Here is an 18,757-nt window from a genome sequence, read left to right as displayed (position 1 = left end):
ACCAGTCAGCAACAGAATATTTTAATATTGATGTGTTCCACTTGCTCAAGCAAACTTGTTATTGTTATGTTGTATTGTAAGATAACGTGGCATGTTATCACATAATTTTTAGTTTTTTTCTTTTCCTGTTTAGGTGTTAGCTGCCATACATCTGAGCTTGTTTTTTTTTTCATCCTTTACAACTATGGATTTTTTTATTTGAGGTCAAAAGTCAAAACTGAAACAATAAGTTGTGTTGCTTGGAAACAGTTTATTGTGTGCCAGAAAATCTTCGATGGCACCAACGTGATTCAGGCCTTAGTTAAAGGTTTATTTCGATTTTCAAATGTTTATTTATTCCAATCATGAGGGTACAAACCCAGAACAACAAGAATCAAGAAAGTACAATTTTCTTCAAGAAAGCCAAACTATAAAGTGCTATAGGTAAGTGCCATTTAAGTGCTACTACTAATATCTTGACAATCAGCTGGCCTTTAACAATTTTCATTTATGCATTTCCAATAAACTGATCAGTATCCAGAGTAACAAGAATTTTATTTCCATTGAATACATTTTATTCACCTCTATTGTATTGGGTTAGATGATGTTTTAAGGATGTGTTATTTAAATTCACGAAGTATAAAAATGATCTGCGTGGTAAGAAACCACTACCTTAATTGACTAATTATGCAATTTGTAATTTAGGTGAACCAGCCTAGTCCTCGCCAGAGCGCCGCTTCGACAATCCTCATTTGAAAATTGCGCCGCATGAATGAAAATGAAAGTCTCTAGTGAACAGCTTAAGTCTATTTGATTTCACATTCAAACAGTAACAATGATCGTAACCTCTGACAGTGTAAGATGCAAAACAAATGTTTAGCCTATCAATGGTTTGTGCCGATGAGATATTTATGGGGTTGACAAAGTTGTCTTTGTGTCTGTCTTGTTGTCTGTTATCACGAGTTGAAGGTGGATCGGCGGCGGCCTCTGACACTGATCACAGGCAGCCGCTGTTTAAAACAAGTGAGCAGATATCTTCCTCTCACTGTGCGATGATGACCCTTGCTCTTAACCCCCTCCAGCAGCAGTTCATCCTCCAAACAATAACAATCAATTCCCTCCACATCTGACGGAGCCGAAGAACAACTTATAAATGATATGCATCTCCTGCTGGTCCCATGGCAACCGCCTTGACTTTATTGTTGCGTTTCTTTGATCCCGCCAAGCTTTGATTCATTTCTCTTTCACCCTTTTAGCTAAACATATCATGTGAATTCGGAGCTTTGTTCCTGACAGGCCCCGTCTTACCTCGCTCTCTCCACAGGCTCCTGACGCCTCCCAGAGGAGCCGCGGAGGAGGAGAGGAATTCCAGCGGATTCAAAGACTTCTCCGGGTTTCTTTTGACTCCTCCATCTGCCTTGCCTTCCCCTGCTCTTCATGTTGACCTGTTCCTCGTGATCCCCTGCCAAACCATCTTCCCGGGCCTCAGGGACTGGGCCTGTATGTGCATAGGCATACGCATTACATGGGTGCACAGAGGTGGTACGTGGCTTTTATTCAAGACAAGTTCCAGTTGCGGAGTTGACTGCATGTCCAGGCCTTTGATTCAGTGAATGAGGAGAATGAACTTGGCCTGATTCATTGGGCGTTTTTCATCAGGGCTTACGAGTTTGTTGACAGAACTGTGGTAGAGTTGCCAGGTTCCTCATAAACTGCAGCCCTCAGTGTATTATATTATAGATTCCATTGAGAAATTCATTGCCGGCAGTTTGACATGATTTTAAGACCAGCCTTCAAAAGGGTGGGATGTTTTATCCACAGGCTTTCACCAAATGAGTATGTAATGAAAAATGAAAAGTGTATGTTTTCTCAGTACCATCTGGTTTCAATCATGGCAATATCCTAAACATGACCAGTTTCTTGAATCAGCTCCCCTCCGCTTGCCTCCCAGACGTTAGCCACTCATTATTCCAGTCAGGCCTCTCAGACAGCTACACAAAGTCCAAAGCGTTCACCAGTAAAGCCCAAACAGAAGTCAGCTTTTCTACCAGTCACCTCATGATAACTTTACAACAGCTGTTTTAACTGTTAAAGTGTGGTTCACACAACCCACTTTTTATTATAGGTCATGGTTTGTTACCATTTTTATGGGTGTTGATCAACAGTGTCAGAAAAAGATTAGAATCTGACATTTTTTGCTGCTCAACTCGATTCTGGCACATTTATAATCTTACTTTTCAACAGCACATCCCACGAAAAACTGTGCAAAGTTCAGCTCTTTAGCTCATTACTCAGTTATTATGTGATTCTGGGCTGGCGACACCTTGGGTAGAGGAGTTATGATCATCATAGGCCCACTCTGAGTGATATCTCAGTAACATTTCTTCACTCGCAATACATTTTTGGTGGTCAAAGGTCACTGCGACCTCACAAAACATCTTGCTGTCCTGGTGAATCCCTTCATATTTAGAACAAACTCTTCCTGAGCTGAATAGATTTTTGGGGTCAAAGGCCATGAATCAAGTTCCCTGTGATCTCCGGTCCTGGGAACATGATTCAGCAGCAAATTTCATAAATCCGGCACAAATATTCATTTGGACTCCAGGTTGTACTGATTCGAATTTGCTGATCAAAGGTCAAGGTCACTGTGACCTCACTTAACACATTTCTTTGTCTCATGAACTAAACATTTCAGGAGCGGCCTGGAGAGAATCGCTACAATTTTGGCACAAATGTTCACTTGGAGTCAAGGATGAACAAATTATAATTTGGTGGTCAAAGGTCAAGGCTACTCTGAGAGAAGAAAACATGTTTTGGCCATAACTCAAGAATTTATACACGAGTTATGACAAAATACACGTAATATTTTTTCAACGTCTTTGTTGAATTGAAGTTTTCCATCCATCCCTCTGTCCCGTCCTTATGAACAAATATCTCCGAAACACCTGAAGGGAATTGGTACAATTGGTAAACTTTGATATGAGGATGAACAAATTAGATTTTGGTGTTTTTAATTGAACATTTATACAATAACTATAAGAAAACTCATAATGAAGTTGTTTATATTCTTTCAAAGTTTTTATTACATGTAGTATAATTGACAGACGTAAACTGCAACTTGACTGGTTGGCAGAGATACCTCTACATATGGCTGTGTTTGGGTTGAGTTGGCAGAAGATGCACCGAACATGACACAGAGAGAGAATATTCAGTGTTTTCCTGCTTGTAATGAACAACTTTTATTAGGCCAGGCTTTATTAAGCTGTAGCTTTGATCAGGACAAGGACAGTTTATTATGATTGAATATATAGTCACTTATTTCACTGTATATAGCTCCAGTCCAAACATATACTTTCAAAAAGCCCCCCTACAGTGACTGATGATGGCTCACTGATACAGTAGCTACAATTAGAGGTTTGTAAACTTCCACAAATACATTAGAGGGAATAGAAAGTAAATAAATAAAGGAAATAGAAGTACAAAAACCATCTGCTACTTTACTACTGTATTGCCAGCTTTACAACCAGCTACACATCCTCCGCAGGCAAAATGGCAAATCTGCCCTGAGCTTTTTTAAACATTTATGTCGCAATATTTAAAACTACTAAGTTTTCACATGCTTCAGCGCTTCACTGAATTACCTACATATGGCTTGGTGTATGCTTGTTTTCTGCAGAGGAACTTAAGAATGACTTCACACCTCACTGGTATTTGAGAAATCACAAGCAAAAGAGCCCAGTGATGTCTTTAAATCACTTCTCCGAGGTGAAAGATGATGCAGTACAGTTCCTCTTCTACCACATAAGTCTGAGGAGCCTCTTTGACATTGATGAGGACTTATTAGGACAATTATTATTTTCTAATCCCCCATATAAATATATTTCAGTACTTTCTTCAGTGAGTGCTTCTAATGCATATAATATATATATATAACACTATTGAAAACTTGAATTGGCTTGCATATAAGCCCAGACAAACTGCTATGGTTACTGCAATTAATTATCCTCTAATGATTTTACTTACTGTACTTACAGTGGAGCTGTCATGACTTTAGCCCATGAGGCTGCATTGACAGGATGCAAGCAAGGAAAGAAAACAAGTTCAAGAGCCAACATCTAATAACAATCACACCAAACTACAACGACGCTATATTTTTAAAAGATATGAACTTGTCTGAGTTATACATGTTTCGAAGTTGTTCTTAATTGTAATGATTTACAGCATTTCAGAAAAGTGAGCTTTATCAAAATGAAGTCTCTCTCTATCGTCAGTGATTTAATCTCACCTGATTCCAACAAGCTTGAATGCTATTAGTCAAACTGGAACATCAATACTTGCTTCAACCCTGCACTGTTGTTGTAATGCGTGTTTTAACCAATGGAGGGCAGTATGACTATTATGACAAGCCTCACCACAAAGGCTGTAGAGCTCAAGTCAAGCTCTGTTCTTAACATGCAAGTGTTTGGGGACTTGGGACATTATATATAATCTATATGGTAAATTTAGAGTCAGTTAGATGTGACATTTACAAGTTCACATCATTTGGAATATGGCAGGAGAATTAAGAGAGAGAGGAATGTTAGATTGTTAAGAACATTTTGAGTATTATTACCATATGTTTCCGTCAGGTTTTGTAATCACTATGATCTTATCAATGTACACTGTTTTTTCAACTCCTCCACTCGACCATGAGCTCTAAAGTTGTCTCCTTTTACTTTGTATAACCCAACCTTTCGGTAGAGTATCCCCGATTTTAACTAATAGGCTATAATATAATTTTCTTTTTATATTGTTAAAGGATGGGTAACATACAAGAAAATGATTTTACAAATTAAGACGTGGTCATTTGTCCACTAATGTGTTGTATTTTTTAACCCGATCGTTAAACGGTTCATTTAGATATCACTTTTCTCCGGTTTTTATCCTCTTACCTTGAACAACTATTCTGCCTCCGGAAATAAACACCTCCCAGTGTTTTCTAGGTAATCAATGTTTACTCTTCCTTTATCTTTCTTTTTTTCCCCCCAATTCAGCCACATTGTCTTTTTAAGCAGTCTTTGAAGAGCCGCAGAGGAGCCTGGGGATGGATAGATGGAGGGATGGATGTGGGGGTTGAGCCGAGCCTGGACGGCAGACAGCACCTGAGAGCCCACCTCAAACCCGGGGGTAAGACCCACATCGTGACCTCTGCAGTCGCTGAGCAAAGACACAAAGAAACATGAACTTGAGCAGAGATTACCGAGACGCAGGGGGGGGGGATTTGTCTGGCCCTCTGTGGGCACCGTTGTAGGAGTAGAGAAATCTTTTTTATTTATTTTGTTTCAAGTAGTCAGTGATTTAAATTGGGTTCTGACTTTGTTAATTCCAGTTGTCAGCTTCGTTTCGTCATCCTGCAGCGATTTTCATAAAGCTTTTGTTTAATCATCACACATCACTTTTTCAGCTCCACAAAAAGCTCCTAAATTCAGTTTCCCTAACCTGAGTATTAATTTAACATTAAACCCCATTAAAGCTCCCTTCGTTATTCACTCCCACTGTTATTACTGTACCTTCTTGTGTATTTCTCTGAAGAGCTATGGCAAACAGCTGCCTGATTAATAAGTTAGGTCCTCTAAATATGGCTCAGAGTCATGTATCTTTAAAAACGACTTAATAATGGTAATCAAGATTATCCACAACATACCAATTACATCTTTACACTTTCCTCTCTTAATTATGTATCGCTCTCCTTCTCGGTGGATAAAAGGGCTGCTTTCTCGGTCTCAGGTGGATTGTTCATCTTAAGTGTTTATGATGGTGTATTTGTATCACAGCCGAGCCACACTCCCTTAAAGTGGCAGCGAGCTAAAAGAGGCCCGTGCATGCTTCCGTGTGCGAATCAACCACAATGGAGAGGCTCCTATGTTTTATTTATTGATATGTTTTAGCGGGGGAAGACCTAGTGTTCATTATCATAAAGGCCTCTAGACATCAAGTCACACACACACAAAAGACCCAGCTTTTTCCCAGTCTCACACTCACACACACACACACACACAGATCAACGCGAGAGGAACAGGCCGCTTTGCCGTAGCGACTCCTCGCCAGCAACCATTGGTAGCGTCGGTGACAGAAGCTGACAATGTCAAAGTATCTTTGTCTCTCGCAGATAAACTGTCCCTGAAGCTGTCGTTGTGAGAGAGATGTAAAACACAGGCTTTTTCTCGTCTTCATGGGGGAAGTTGTTTTCATTTCCCCCTTCTTTTTTTTTGAATATGTCATATCTTTTCTGTCAGGGCCCTGGGGCGCCTGGTGGTGCTCGTGCTAAAGGAGGAGGAGTGTAAGCATCCGCAAACCCAGCGGAGTCTGACCATATTGTACCTGCGCTCGTCTTCATCTTGCTTATTTTGTCAAAAGCTCAAAGCCTGTGCGCTTCAGACAGCTGTGTTGTCATCTGATCTGTGCGGGTGTGAATCTTTATGGTTGCGTGCGTGCGTGTGGGGGAGTGCGTGTGCGTGTGTGTGTGTGGTTGTGAAGGGAGACAGCCAGTAGGAACAGATGTGGGGAAAGTCAGTAAAAAACTCAATATGAACCCTGCAGAGGCCTTCCTCTCTCTGTTCAATTATTTAGAGTCAAAGAAAAGAGGCAAGAGTAACACATTTCCTCAGAAGCCACTGTGTTTGGCAGGAATGAATAACATATTTATCTAGTCTCATCTTTGCCAAATAGCCGGAAATGGAAACAAATACCTTCAATTGGATTCTCGGCTCTGGTGTTTTCCTTGAGCTGCTGCTGTGTGTACTTGTGCAGTCATATTGAGAAATTCCTCAGGACCGAAAAATTATGGAAGTGCTGACACGCAGAATTTTTTCATGGTATCGAGACGTACACTTGGCAGTTTCAGGCGAAGCTTATCCACTATCCACTCATGTGATGGGAGGTTCGAGGGAGAGAGAGAGAGGGAGAGGAGAGAGAGAGAGAGAGAGAGAGAGAGAGAGAGAGAGAGAGAGAGAGAGAGAGAGAGAGAGAGAGAGAGAGAGAGAGAGAGAGAGAGAGAGCAAATGCAGGGAAAAAAAGTGCCCACCTATTTAATTTAATTAGAGATTAGACGAAGAAAAGAGTCACATTTCCTCCCCGGCACGTCTCGATTTGGCGCACTCTGACACCTGATTTTATAAAGAGATGTCACAGCCAAGCACCGTGGTAATGCCTGTAATTACTCTGAACTCAAATAAATAAATAAATTTGCTTTTCTTTGTGGGAGTCTGACAGGTTTTCCAACATCCTTGACTGGAAGGAAGCGCAGTGTGTACTTGAGTGAGCACTTTTTTCTGTGGCTGCGTATCTGGGTGTGTGTCTTTGTGTGGGTGGGTGCTTGTGTTTACATATAGCGAGGCACTTGTAAAGGAGAAATTCAGACAGGATGAAATTTTGACAGCTACAGTATACCTTGTTTTCCTCTCTCGTCTTTTTATGACTGGATAATCTCTGCTCAGCCGCGCGCTGAAGGCAAACCTCCGTTTGAGACTGATAAGGTTCGAGGTGCAGCTTTGTAAATAATAAGGTTAGAGTTTCCTGCACAGTTGCTAGTGCCGCGGCTGATCTCGCTCCTATTAGTGACAATTGGCTGTGACCTCACCTGCTCACCCATGCTGTCATCACTGAGGGTGGATCTGCAGCAGCGGCGGGCGATTAGATCATCCACTCTGGTCATAGAAGGAGACATCCAGACAAACGTTGCTCTGTTGAACCAAAGGAGGTCTGATGCACGTTGTCATGGCTCCTTGTCTTTTTGATATCGTTCGCCTGCAAAAGTAGTTTCATATTTTCTCTTTCAGGGGAAATCCGAGCTTTCAGAAGCTCACAAAGCAACGTGATCCTGTTCACACACACAGCACAGGTGTGCACTGACTTACCTGACTGCCACACTGCAGTCCATTGGCCCCCGTGCGACCCTCAAGCAGTGTAGCCGATGGATGAATGGATGTTAGTGTGATTCAAAACGACACTATCACAGGCTTAAAAAATAACCACAGGTTAATCAATGTCTCATTGAAAAAGCCTCAAAAAGATACGATTCATGTCAGGTCTGTTGTACTGGATTAACCTCAATCACAGCCCTCTCACATGAGTCTTAACTCTTCATCAAGGCCACATGTCATCTTCCATTTGAATTAATCAAAACCTGGATATTATATATTATTATTAATTCCATAAAACAGTAAATTGCAACTTCTTTATTAGCCTATAGAATTGAACTATCAATATGCTTTGCGTTAAGGGGGTTTCAATTATCCAAACTGTTAAGTTAATTTATAATCTTTATCTGTTTACCTCTTCACTTTAGCCTTACAGTCAGCTCCCTCTGGCTGAACCTTTGTGTTGTGTATGGCCCTTAAATTAACTAATGGACAAACAAATTATTTCAACTTGAATCCATTAGCGTACTTTTAGCATTACTTTAACTTTGCATTAACTTAGATTAGATTTACTGTTTGTCTATCATTTCCTCTGCTTGCTTGCTAACTAACTGCAATTACGGTTCTTCAGGTGTTGAAGCTGACTCAGTGTGTGAATTTATTTTAAAACAAAATTTAATATTTTATTTTATTGAGTATTAGAATTGAAGTATCTCCTTCGGCACCATTTCCCCCTGGTTCGGACATCACCACCTCATAACTGTGCAGTGTGCCTAATAAACTGGTCAGTCAGTTCATGCTTAAAACGGACTTGTGTTGTCAGAGTTATTTTGACACGACTGATTTAAAGTCAGGATATCTCTGCTGTCTGTTTTTAATAGGTCTTTGGTTATTTCACAGAACAATACTTCTGCACTGCAGCATCCCTTTAATGGCACTTTAGCAAAGCAAACTTCCACAGTAGTCTGTTTCATCACATGAATCGTGTTGGAATAATGATCATTCCTGTAGCTTGAAGTAGATAAGATACATTTCCCTGATAAAAAGATGGAGAAAGAAAATTAACTTTGCTTCCCTGTGGTCCCTGTTGTTAGGGCTACTGCTTTATTGATGGGGGTTCACCAGGAAGGAAGCTGAAGTTTGAAAGCATCAGATCTGCAAGGAGGACATAGTCAGAATGTAGAGCAGATAATTACAGAAATGTTTTAAAGTGAGTGCCGATCCTTCCTCCTCCGTGAATGACAGTCAGGCTGATATCCAGGGCCTTTCCAAACCTCCATCCTCTTGTATCTCTGGTCAATGAGTGTCAATCAGCCATTCCTCACACAGCCTGGTAACAAATATCCTGACGCTCACAATGCCTCGGTATCCCACGAGTCCCTCCGCACCCCACAGCGGTGTCAAGCAGTCACACCTCCTCACACCTCTCCGGCAAAGCAGATGTTCCGGATGCTCTTTACCGTCTCGATCGGGGATTCAGGCGTACAAACCGACGCCGGCCCTTTTTTTTTCCCTGACGAAGCCCTGGCATATAAATTATAGATGGTGAAACAACCTTTAAACATGTTCATTAAAGACACGCTTTCTTTCAAAAAAAAAGAAAAAGAAATCAGCTCATAAATATTTCTCTCAAGCAAATCTCGACACAACTGCCGCCCGCCCCCCCTCCCATCTCACCCGCCTGCATTCTCTTCTCCCAGTCAAGTGGTGCGTGTGTAGGTGAAGGAGAGAGACGGTGCCTCAGCAACCTTGACTGGAGACAAGCAGGAGTCACACGCGTGACTGGATCCACCTCGCCTGTGATGGCTGTTAGCTAGCTTTCCTCCAGAAGCCGAGCCGCCCGCCCGCCTGCCTGCCTGCCTGCCTGCCTGCCTGCTGATGTGCTATTACTCGCTCTGGAAGAGATGCTTGTGTGGAGGATGACACATTATTGTCCTTTAATCTCGGTCTCAGCTTGTTGAGCATCAAATTGAAATATCCTGAACAGATGTAAAAACACATGTGAGCCCGGGCGCACAAGCTGTGCTGCGCTTTGTTTCATCTATCCGTGATGTGAGCCTTAAGGAGAAGCTTTTTAAAATTTCATCACTATTCAAAAGGATAATTAATACGTACCCCCAGGCTTTGATTATGCGATACCCAGTGTGTAGTGCTGGTGTTGCCATAATGAGCCACTCATCAGTGCTCTGCCTGTACCTCCCCAACAAACATACAGTTTGCATAAGGTACTTAAGATTCTGCTAAGGTACCATCATGCCTGTGTGTGTGTGTGCTCATACGTGAATGCACCTGCATATATTTATACGTAGGTGCTTGTATATGTGCATGCATGGGAGGTGTGGAGACCCTTCTAATTTGCAGTACAATGCTATAGTTAGATCACACTGGTTGTTGCAGTTTGTTTACAAGCGGACCCCTGTCAGATTGTCAGCCGAAAGCCGGGGCTCTTTCTACAACGCCTGCCAGTGCCCCCACCTGCACCTGCACGTGCACACACACACACACACACACACACACACACACGCAAACACACACGCTCCCTCTCGGCAGCTCGTTCCAAGTCCAAAAGTCGGTTAGGAGATGGTTGTCAGTGAGTGGGTGCCGGGGTGTTGCGGCGGCGAGATGGACAGGCAGGTGGAGACTGACAGGCCGCGGAATCCGAAGGGGAATATTGGGAGTTCACACATAATGAGACCTGTCAATTTGAATGCCTCAAGGCTAAGCAGTGAGCTGGCTGCAGCTGACGACTGAGGCAGCCATTTCTTCTCTGGGAAAAATATTTCAGGGTAATCTCTCACCCTTGACCCTCACCGGGATCCAAACAGCACTGTTACCAGAGCAATTATTCTGTCGTTGTGTGGATGGAACCGCAGCTGAGTGGTAAAACAAACCTGACTGAAGCCACAGAGAATACAAAAGCTGCGACCTGCTTGATTCAAGGATTCATATCAGTGACAGTTCTTCTGAAGCATCTGCTCTTGTCTAATCCTACCCAGAGTGCGCTCATCTCGATCACCTGTCTGACAGATAATAGGATATCACTGTGACAGGGTCAGGATCTCCAATGAATTCCCAATCCCTGTCCAATGTGCTGATATCCGAGGATCCCGGTCCAAAGTCGTGAGGTATATGGGGAATAGAGAGTGTCATCAGAGATTTGCCCAGGACCTCAGATAGCCTGTGATGGTGCCTTATACCCTGTTAGGAATTTAACATGTTCACCCAGGGATAAAGTGACACACGAGAAGGGCACTGGGACCTGCTGACAGCAGACGGACCTGAGAAACTTCTCCGTCCTTAAATCCAATTCCATGCTTGACACCGAGCGGAATTAGCTTTGGACAGGTGAGTGATAAGTTCCTCGAGTGCTTTCGCCCCCAAACACATCTGAGCCATCTTAACAGGAGGAGCGGAGCGGTGGGCTTCAAATGTTAAGTTGTTCTCACAGGAGCCAATTGAGCTATAGACCATGCGGTAATCACAATCAGCGTAAAGGATCTCTTTGAAAAAGCAGACAGGCATCTGTGTCTATTTAAAGAGATGATCTTATCAATTACTAATCAATAGTTCTCCTGCAGCTTAAAGAGGATAAAATATAAATTTCCCCCTGTAGAGTATGGTGCTGAGAAGATCATTAAATTTGGCGGTGCTGCTTGTTTTCAGGGTTAGTGCTTTATTGATTTGTGTAAATGATCGTTTACCAGGGAGAAAGTTGGATTTTGGAGAGGATAAATAATGAAAGGAGGAAACAATCATGACAGGAGCAGGATAATTGAACTAACATACCGTATAAATCGTGATTTTTTTTGCTTTTCCTTTTCTCTTCCCTCTCACCTTCCCATTACCCTCCTCTCTCCTGCACTTCATATCTTTGAGTGACAATCGTGGCGATACTCAAGGCCTTCCAAACCGCTCTCCCTCCATCCCCCGGTCTCTCTGGTCAATGGGTGTCAATCAGAGCTTGGCCCTCACGCAGATTGGCAACAAGTATCCTCGTGCTCACGGAACAATTATGACCTGGCTGCAGTGAAAATGGATTCCCGCGTTGACTCTCCACACCGCGCTCCTCCTCTCCCGGCCGACGGGGTCCTGCCATGGGAAGCAATTATCGCTAGATGCCAGCTGACAGCCCGATTCCAACGCCAGCCCGATCGGCCCTCGTCCTCAGGCTTTCTCTGGGCAAATACACTCAAATCAAACCTCTTACCAACCATTGGCTTCTATCACAGAATCAGATGGTTCCCTTTGTTCCCCTGGACAATGCGCCGGGAATAAGGAGGATACAGAGGAGGCCAAATAAAGAAGGGTTTCAGATTTTTTCCAAGCACTCAACTCAAACTGCTCCATCTCCCCCGTGTCCAAACCTCAGAGACGTCTTCGCTGGTGGAGAGAATGAGGCGGAGAGTGGTTGACACTGACCTGTGTTCCTAAGTTAAGAAGCAGGAAGAGAAAGAAGAGGACAAAGAAAACTGTGTCACATGGGATGGTGACTTGTACAGAGACTCCTCATGCCCTCTGGATGAGCTGCTGCATTTATTGTTTTTGGCATCATCCTACTACTTGTTTAATACTCTTGAAATTCTACAAAAATATATATGAATCATTTTGTGACATGCTGAAGAACTTTTTATAGATGACTTTGTGGAGGCAATTTATTTTGTTGTACAATTCCAGTCAAGTAATATTATCAGTAAATTAAAAAAAGCAAATAGTCAAATTAAAATGATTTGATATATTAGTTACAAAAAAAAATCCACTGGAATAAACAAAATTGAAGAGTGCAAGATTCTTTTGGAAATGGGTTAAGATTGATGTGAACTCTTAAGAGGATGTGTGTAAGATAAATGAGCCCAAATTAACGAAAACGAGACAATTAATCGTTATAAAAGTCCGACAGTCATCTGCCACTTTGCTTATTAATTGAATAAACACATCAAGGCAAAGTTCAGTCAATCCTTTAATGACTTTAATTAATACACATTGTCCTATTTTTCTCTCGCGCTCCGTCTCCGGCTCGCTCCTTCCCTCTCCCCGTGTACCTATATTTGCGAAATAATAAATAAATTAGGACGCACACCGCCACCAACTAATTATCATGCAAATAAAGCAGCAACAAAGCGCATTGTGACTGTTAATCTGTGGCAGATCGTGGCTGAAATTCCCCAACGTGCTCGGAGATGTCCGCCGTGCAATTAAGAGAGGAGCGGGACTTGGGATGGGGTATGAGAGGAGAAGAAAGAGCAGCACTAAAGTGGCTGTCACTTATCCACTGTCAAATTAATTCTGTCCTCTCTGCGTTTTGCCTTTGTCTGTGGCAAAGTGGCTGCGTGTGTCTCGCAGTTATTCCGTCTTTGTCTCCCTCTGGGTCTCGCTCCATGTCTGTGGAAATGCACCAAAAGTCTAAAGCCTCACTAGTGCCCCATAAAAGTTGCTGTGTTTTCATGTTTTCACCAGGCAAAACATACATAGTACACAGAAGAATAGTGTTGGTTTAGCTGTTGTTGATCTGTTAGAGTGAAAAAGTTACGTTTTGTTCCGGGTTGTGTTGTGAGAAAAAAGCTATATGACCACTAGGATCAAATGAGTTGACCTCGTGAGAGTGTTAATGAGCTCAGCAAATCTCTTGGCAGACAGCCCGAAGGAATGATTTGCTGCTTATGCTAACATGCATATTGTAAAATGGGCCTGCTCTGATTGGTGAGTACTGAAACTAAAGAATTTATTGTAAAAAAAAAATGCATAAGTAGGGCCTGGCTATTTCAGGTCAATATTTTTAAGAAGATTTTCAACCTACTCTCCCTCCAGAAAAGAGTTTCACCATGATAGTGATAAACTTGTTATTGAAATCAAGCCTCATTTTATTAATCTTACAATTAAAAATCTTCACCAACATTGCTTACCATGCCCCATGTGCAGGCTGGTCATCCGACAGTTTTTCAGCCCATCAATGCGATTTGGCCCAGCTAGTCCCCATTCTAGCCCCCAACCCGCTTCATGGGCTTGACAACTCATGGTTGAATATAGATGCCAGGTGTAAACATAGCAATAGTGACCAGTTTTAAAACTAAAACATATTAATGCAGTATACCATACCAAAGTTTACCGTAGTTACCGTGCAATGGAAGTGAGAATTTTAAAAACACAGCTACTGGATTTAAATTATCTCAGGCTTTGATTCAATGACAATTTTCCATTATAAAGTTTTCCGACTTTTCTGTCCGTAAACAACAATAACAATAAGGCCTTTATTTGCTGTTGATATCTGTCTCTTTCGACCCCGCTCATTTGTGAACTCTGCTGTGGACCCATTCTCCCACCGATACTTCTGCTGTCGTCTGTGTTCATGTAGCATTTAACAAACTCCAACTCCACCCAACCGTCCACCTGAAGGCTCCAGACTTCGTGTATTTGTGCAGGAATTGACAGGGGATTGAAAAGGTCACAGGTCGGACGCCAAATATTAATTCTGCATACTTTCGACGTGGACTATAAATCCGTTCCACATGAGTTGTCTGGCGGAACTGTTTAAATGCATCCTCTGTAAGCCTCTCACCAAACATCTTAAAACTGGACAAAGCTATCCAAACACTGACTTTCAGCTGATAGTCAGTGAAGCTCCGCAGCTCAGTAGTCTTTGTTCTTTGTTTATGAAGCTTCTCATAAATTAAATATAGGCAGAAACATACACCCAATGCATCACCTGCTGTGTCAACTGCTGTTAACTTTCAGACGGTAACCTACTTTAGAAAACTTCAAATTTCACAGGTAATTACTTCCATAGACTACCATCAACACAAAGCCTTTTCGAAACTCCTATAAAATAAGCCGCAAAGAAGACCACGTTTAAATATTCAGGCCCTGTCTTGATTTTATCGCTGGTGAATTGAAAGCGCACATCAAGGGTTGCTCTGCTCGGAGAATTAAAATCAAAGAAAAGAACCAATCGGATGCTTCCCTGTTTTTCGCTCAGTGGCAACGCAGGGTAAATATGCCACAAAATAAGAAAACAAACAAGAGCAAAAGTGCCTTATTATCAGCGGCCACATTATCATAACGACCTGATTTGCCTAAATCCTGTCCTTATTAGGCCCAAGAGTCTCTCTGTCCCCTGTGGGTAATGAGAGGCCAGGCCGGGATTCTTTCTCGCAGCCCTGACATGTCTTTTATTACTCTTACACTAAATGGAGGCAATGATGAACATTTCAGTCGTGTGATTACTGGCTGTGTACCCTTGATATCAGAGGGGAAAGTGGTGTGCCCTCTTTTAATATTTGATTGTTTTTTTCTATGTAATTTGGTCCAATTCATCATTTGAGCCTTTCATTTGCCTGCACGGTGCCATTTGTCTAATGCGGATGTCCTGATTACTGGACTCTGATATTGTGTTCGCCTTTGATGCCCAATTTTTTCTTCTTCTTGTCCCAATTTCCGGCCACAGTGAGCGCTGAAAAACTTTCCCCTCGCTCCACTCCAACTTTTGCGAAATTCGCAGAGAGCATATTTGCTGTATCCGGCAAATGACATAGCTGAATTATTCACAAATTATTCACAAAATGATGATAAGGGCATAGCTAAATAATCAAAATATGTGTTTGTAGCTTGTTCGGTTTAGTGCATGTTTTAGAAAGAGTTATAGTTGGGAATGTGTGCTTGAAAAACACAATCTCGGCCGGGCAGGAGAAGCTGTAAGCAGGCCGGGCTCTCAGAGCTATCCCAACGGACAGCACCGCCCAAAAACAAGTATCGGGACAATTAGTGTCGTGTGGAGGATCGAGCCTGGGATGTGAATTGTTCATGAAATAATAAGTTGCTTGTCATGTGCCCCGTGTTTGAGGTATCAGTGGCCGTTTCGAAGAGCAAAACATCAGTCTTGTTATAAACGCTGAAAACAGAACAAATTGGTATGTAAACAGCTACAAAATGCCCAGAAAATCATTTTTTTCCACATCGGAAGGGAAGAGGGATCAAAAATCTTCAAATCACTCGCTCTCTGTGCCTGTCTCCATCTGTTTTATTATTTCTCCCCCCAAAAAACATCAATTATAAGTTAGAAATGTGAGGGAATCACATTCATTATTTTCATTACAGGCGCCCACCAAATTGCATCAAGCTTATGAAATATTTCTTCCTCCTGTTCAAAGGCTTGTTAGAGCTTGTATTCAATTACAGCTGTGGCTGTAACATGCTGTCAGGTCTCTTTAGCCAATCATTAGTCAGGGACTATTCCTCGCCGCACAGTCGAGCCCGGCGAGCGAACGACAGGCCTAATTGTTGTTCGGTGGCTAAAGGTCGACTAATGAACCAAGGGGGCTGACGGAGGCTGTTGGTGGCAGGGTGGGAGGGTGGGGGTGGGCAGGCTGAGGGGTGCTCTAGTCTCAACACACAAAATTTGTAAAACTTTCTTCTGATCAATGTGGGGAGGGAAGCAGGGGGGGTTGGTTTAGGAAAGTAGGAGAAGAGAAAATGTACATGTACAAGTAAATCTCCTTCCTGTAAATCACAGGATATTGTTCATGACTGTATGCTGGTACATTCTGCCACGGCAAACAGAAAACAATTAGTCTCTTCAACAGTGATCAGATCAAACCTCCGACCAAGTTTGGTGTTGGGAGGATTAACATCGTTTTTTATCAGAGAACAAAGCTAGAACTGTAATTATTTCCCTCTTTCTCCTTCTGGGTAAATTACTGCATGACTTAAAGTATTTGGTACAGGTGAGCTCTCTCCGCAGCCCTGACCAAGGCCCTTTATTCTGTATGACAGGGCAATGACGTGAGAACGGGCTGCAGTAACATGCGACTCCCCAATGAGCCCTATTTTGGCAAAGAAACAAAGGGAAGCTTAAGTTTGCCCGAGACAGTCACAATGCTGTTGATTCCTTTTAGGCTTAAGAGGACGGGTAGATGTTGTGAGAACCTGCCATGAATGTTTAAAACTGATGAGGCAGAACTACTGTGCGGTACCTACAGCATTAGCCCGGTGTTGAGGGAAGTCAAAAGACTGAAGGAGTTTTTGATTTAAAGCGGTGGTTGTGTGTGAACTGATTTCAGGAACAGCCACGGTGTTATGGATTAATTTGGGTCAGTCGTTGCCTTTCTTCTAAAAGCTCTCACAGAAGGATTTGAACACACAACATAAACGTTTGGGATCAGCGCTGTTTAAGTCACATTGTGCCTGACCAGGGGTGTAGCAGAACAATTGGAGTCCCTTTGCATGTGCAGTTTTAGTTTCCTTTAAATACATGCATCCTCTAATGTTTAAAAATAACAGAAGCAAAAACAGTCTCAATGTAGTCTCACATCTCGTCTCTCCAGCGGTTGTTACGATCAGAAGAAGGTAGCCTTCATCTGTAGCTTGGTGAAACAAAGTGGGAAACTCAAAAGGGAACCAGTTGGCTAAGGCCCAACAGTCCCCTCATGAAATCACATGTTTTAAATTCGATTTCAGACACATATTTATTTCGATCTGTAACAAATTGCACATAAATATCAGGTAACGTTTTTTTGTTCATCCTTGCCTAATGTCCTTCATAAAATTCAGTGGAAATCAGTGTGTTTTTCATTATTCTGGTTAGTATCGGACGAACAAACGCAGGAAGTGGCGGTAATACGGAGCCAAACGGATGATCAAATTTAAACTAAAAGGCTCAGGGGGTGGATTTGCTGTGAAAGTTTACACTAGAGCCCTGGGCCTGACTCCGTTTCAAACTCCTGGTTCATCTCCTGTGACCTTTCCACAGTGTTGCAGTGTCAAGATCCAGTGCCGGTTCCTGCTTCACCTGCCTCCGGCTCATTCTCCTTCTCCTCCAGGCAGTGCCAATGTGTGTCCAGGCCAGGATCCAAGACCACTGAGGACATCAGGGAGGTGTGATGGGATTCACAGCCGGGACAGCAGGAACATGGTAAGTGGATTACCAGGAGAAGAAGAAGGAGCAGTCTACAGTACATTGCTGTCTCCTTTAGACCATGGAGTTCTGATTGGGAGACAAACTGAAAAACAATCCAAACAACCCCCACTCTAAATAAAAGATTGCAGCAAACAAGCATGATGCCTGGCTGACTAAAGTTAAATAAAATGACAATGATTTCCAGATTAAGTAAATATTACAGTTAGATCTAGTTTTCCCTGGGTTACCACTAAGCAGAACGTGAGTTTTTTTGTTTTGGAAATGGTTACTATGGGTTTCCAGGGGCCACAAACACAAAGACGTACTTTGAAAGTCATTCACAGCAGAACTGATATAAAAGTTGTCAGAATTAATCCAGGCTGCCAACAGCCCCTTTAGGCTCCAAGGCAAACGCTCACTGGGCTTCAAAAATATGCAGCAAAATGGGCATATTTGTGAGGTATATATACTTTTCCCCATTTACCCAGAGAGCAGCCCAAATAGCAGGGCTCCTTGTGAGTTTGACGATGTCACTGCATTTCATCAGAATACCCCAGACTCCCCATCAGTCTGAACCAGTTCAAATAGCTCAACTCAATCTCTCCGCGGCCGATGCGGAGGCATGGGGCCTAATAAGCACATGCTAAATGTGATAAGCTGCTTTGTAGCTGTGTTTTCCCTGTTACTTTTTTTTCCCCTACCATTCTTTTCTTCCACCCTGGTGATTTATTCACTCCAGGCGATGTGTGCTTTGTGTTCAGCTTAGACTCACACACACCACAGAGCCGAGCAAATAGATTTCTGTCTCAATTGGTCCCTTGGTGTCACAGTGGAAAGATACTTGGACAGAAGACGGGGAGAAAAGGGATTTTTATGTTAGAAATATTCAAGTGCTAATTCACAGTGTGTACTCTCGAGGAGGTTAAGTTTAGTGTTTTTTAAGAGGCCCCCTGATGGAAACTGTGACTGGAGGCTGAATCCAAAAAGCACAGCA

General features: G+C 42.5%; 1 long non-coding RNA gene across 1 annotated transcript; it reads left to right on the top strand.

Moving 5' to 3' along the window:
* The first annotated feature begins 1,258 nt into the window (after positions 1-1,258).
* LOC133021999 (uncharacterized) lies at positions 1,259-18,137 on the top strand. Its single transcript, XR_009682994.1, has 3 exons — positions 1,259-1,521; positions 5,013-5,145; positions 17,617-18,137. It is a non-coding gene; the product is annotated as an uncharacterized LOC133021999 (long non-coding RNA).
* Positions 18,138-18,757: the final 620 nt, after the last annotated feature.

The sequence above is a fragment of the Limanda limanda genome, chromosome 16 (genome assembly GCF_963576545.1).
Source record: "Limanda limanda chromosome 16, fLimLim1.1, whole genome shotgun sequence".
Taxonomy (NCBI): Eukaryota; Metazoa; Chordata; class Actinopteri; order Pleuronectiformes; family Pleuronectidae; genus Limanda; species Limanda limanda.
Note: the sequence above shows the minus strand (reverse complement) of the source record. Positions and strands in the feature narration are given on the sequence as shown.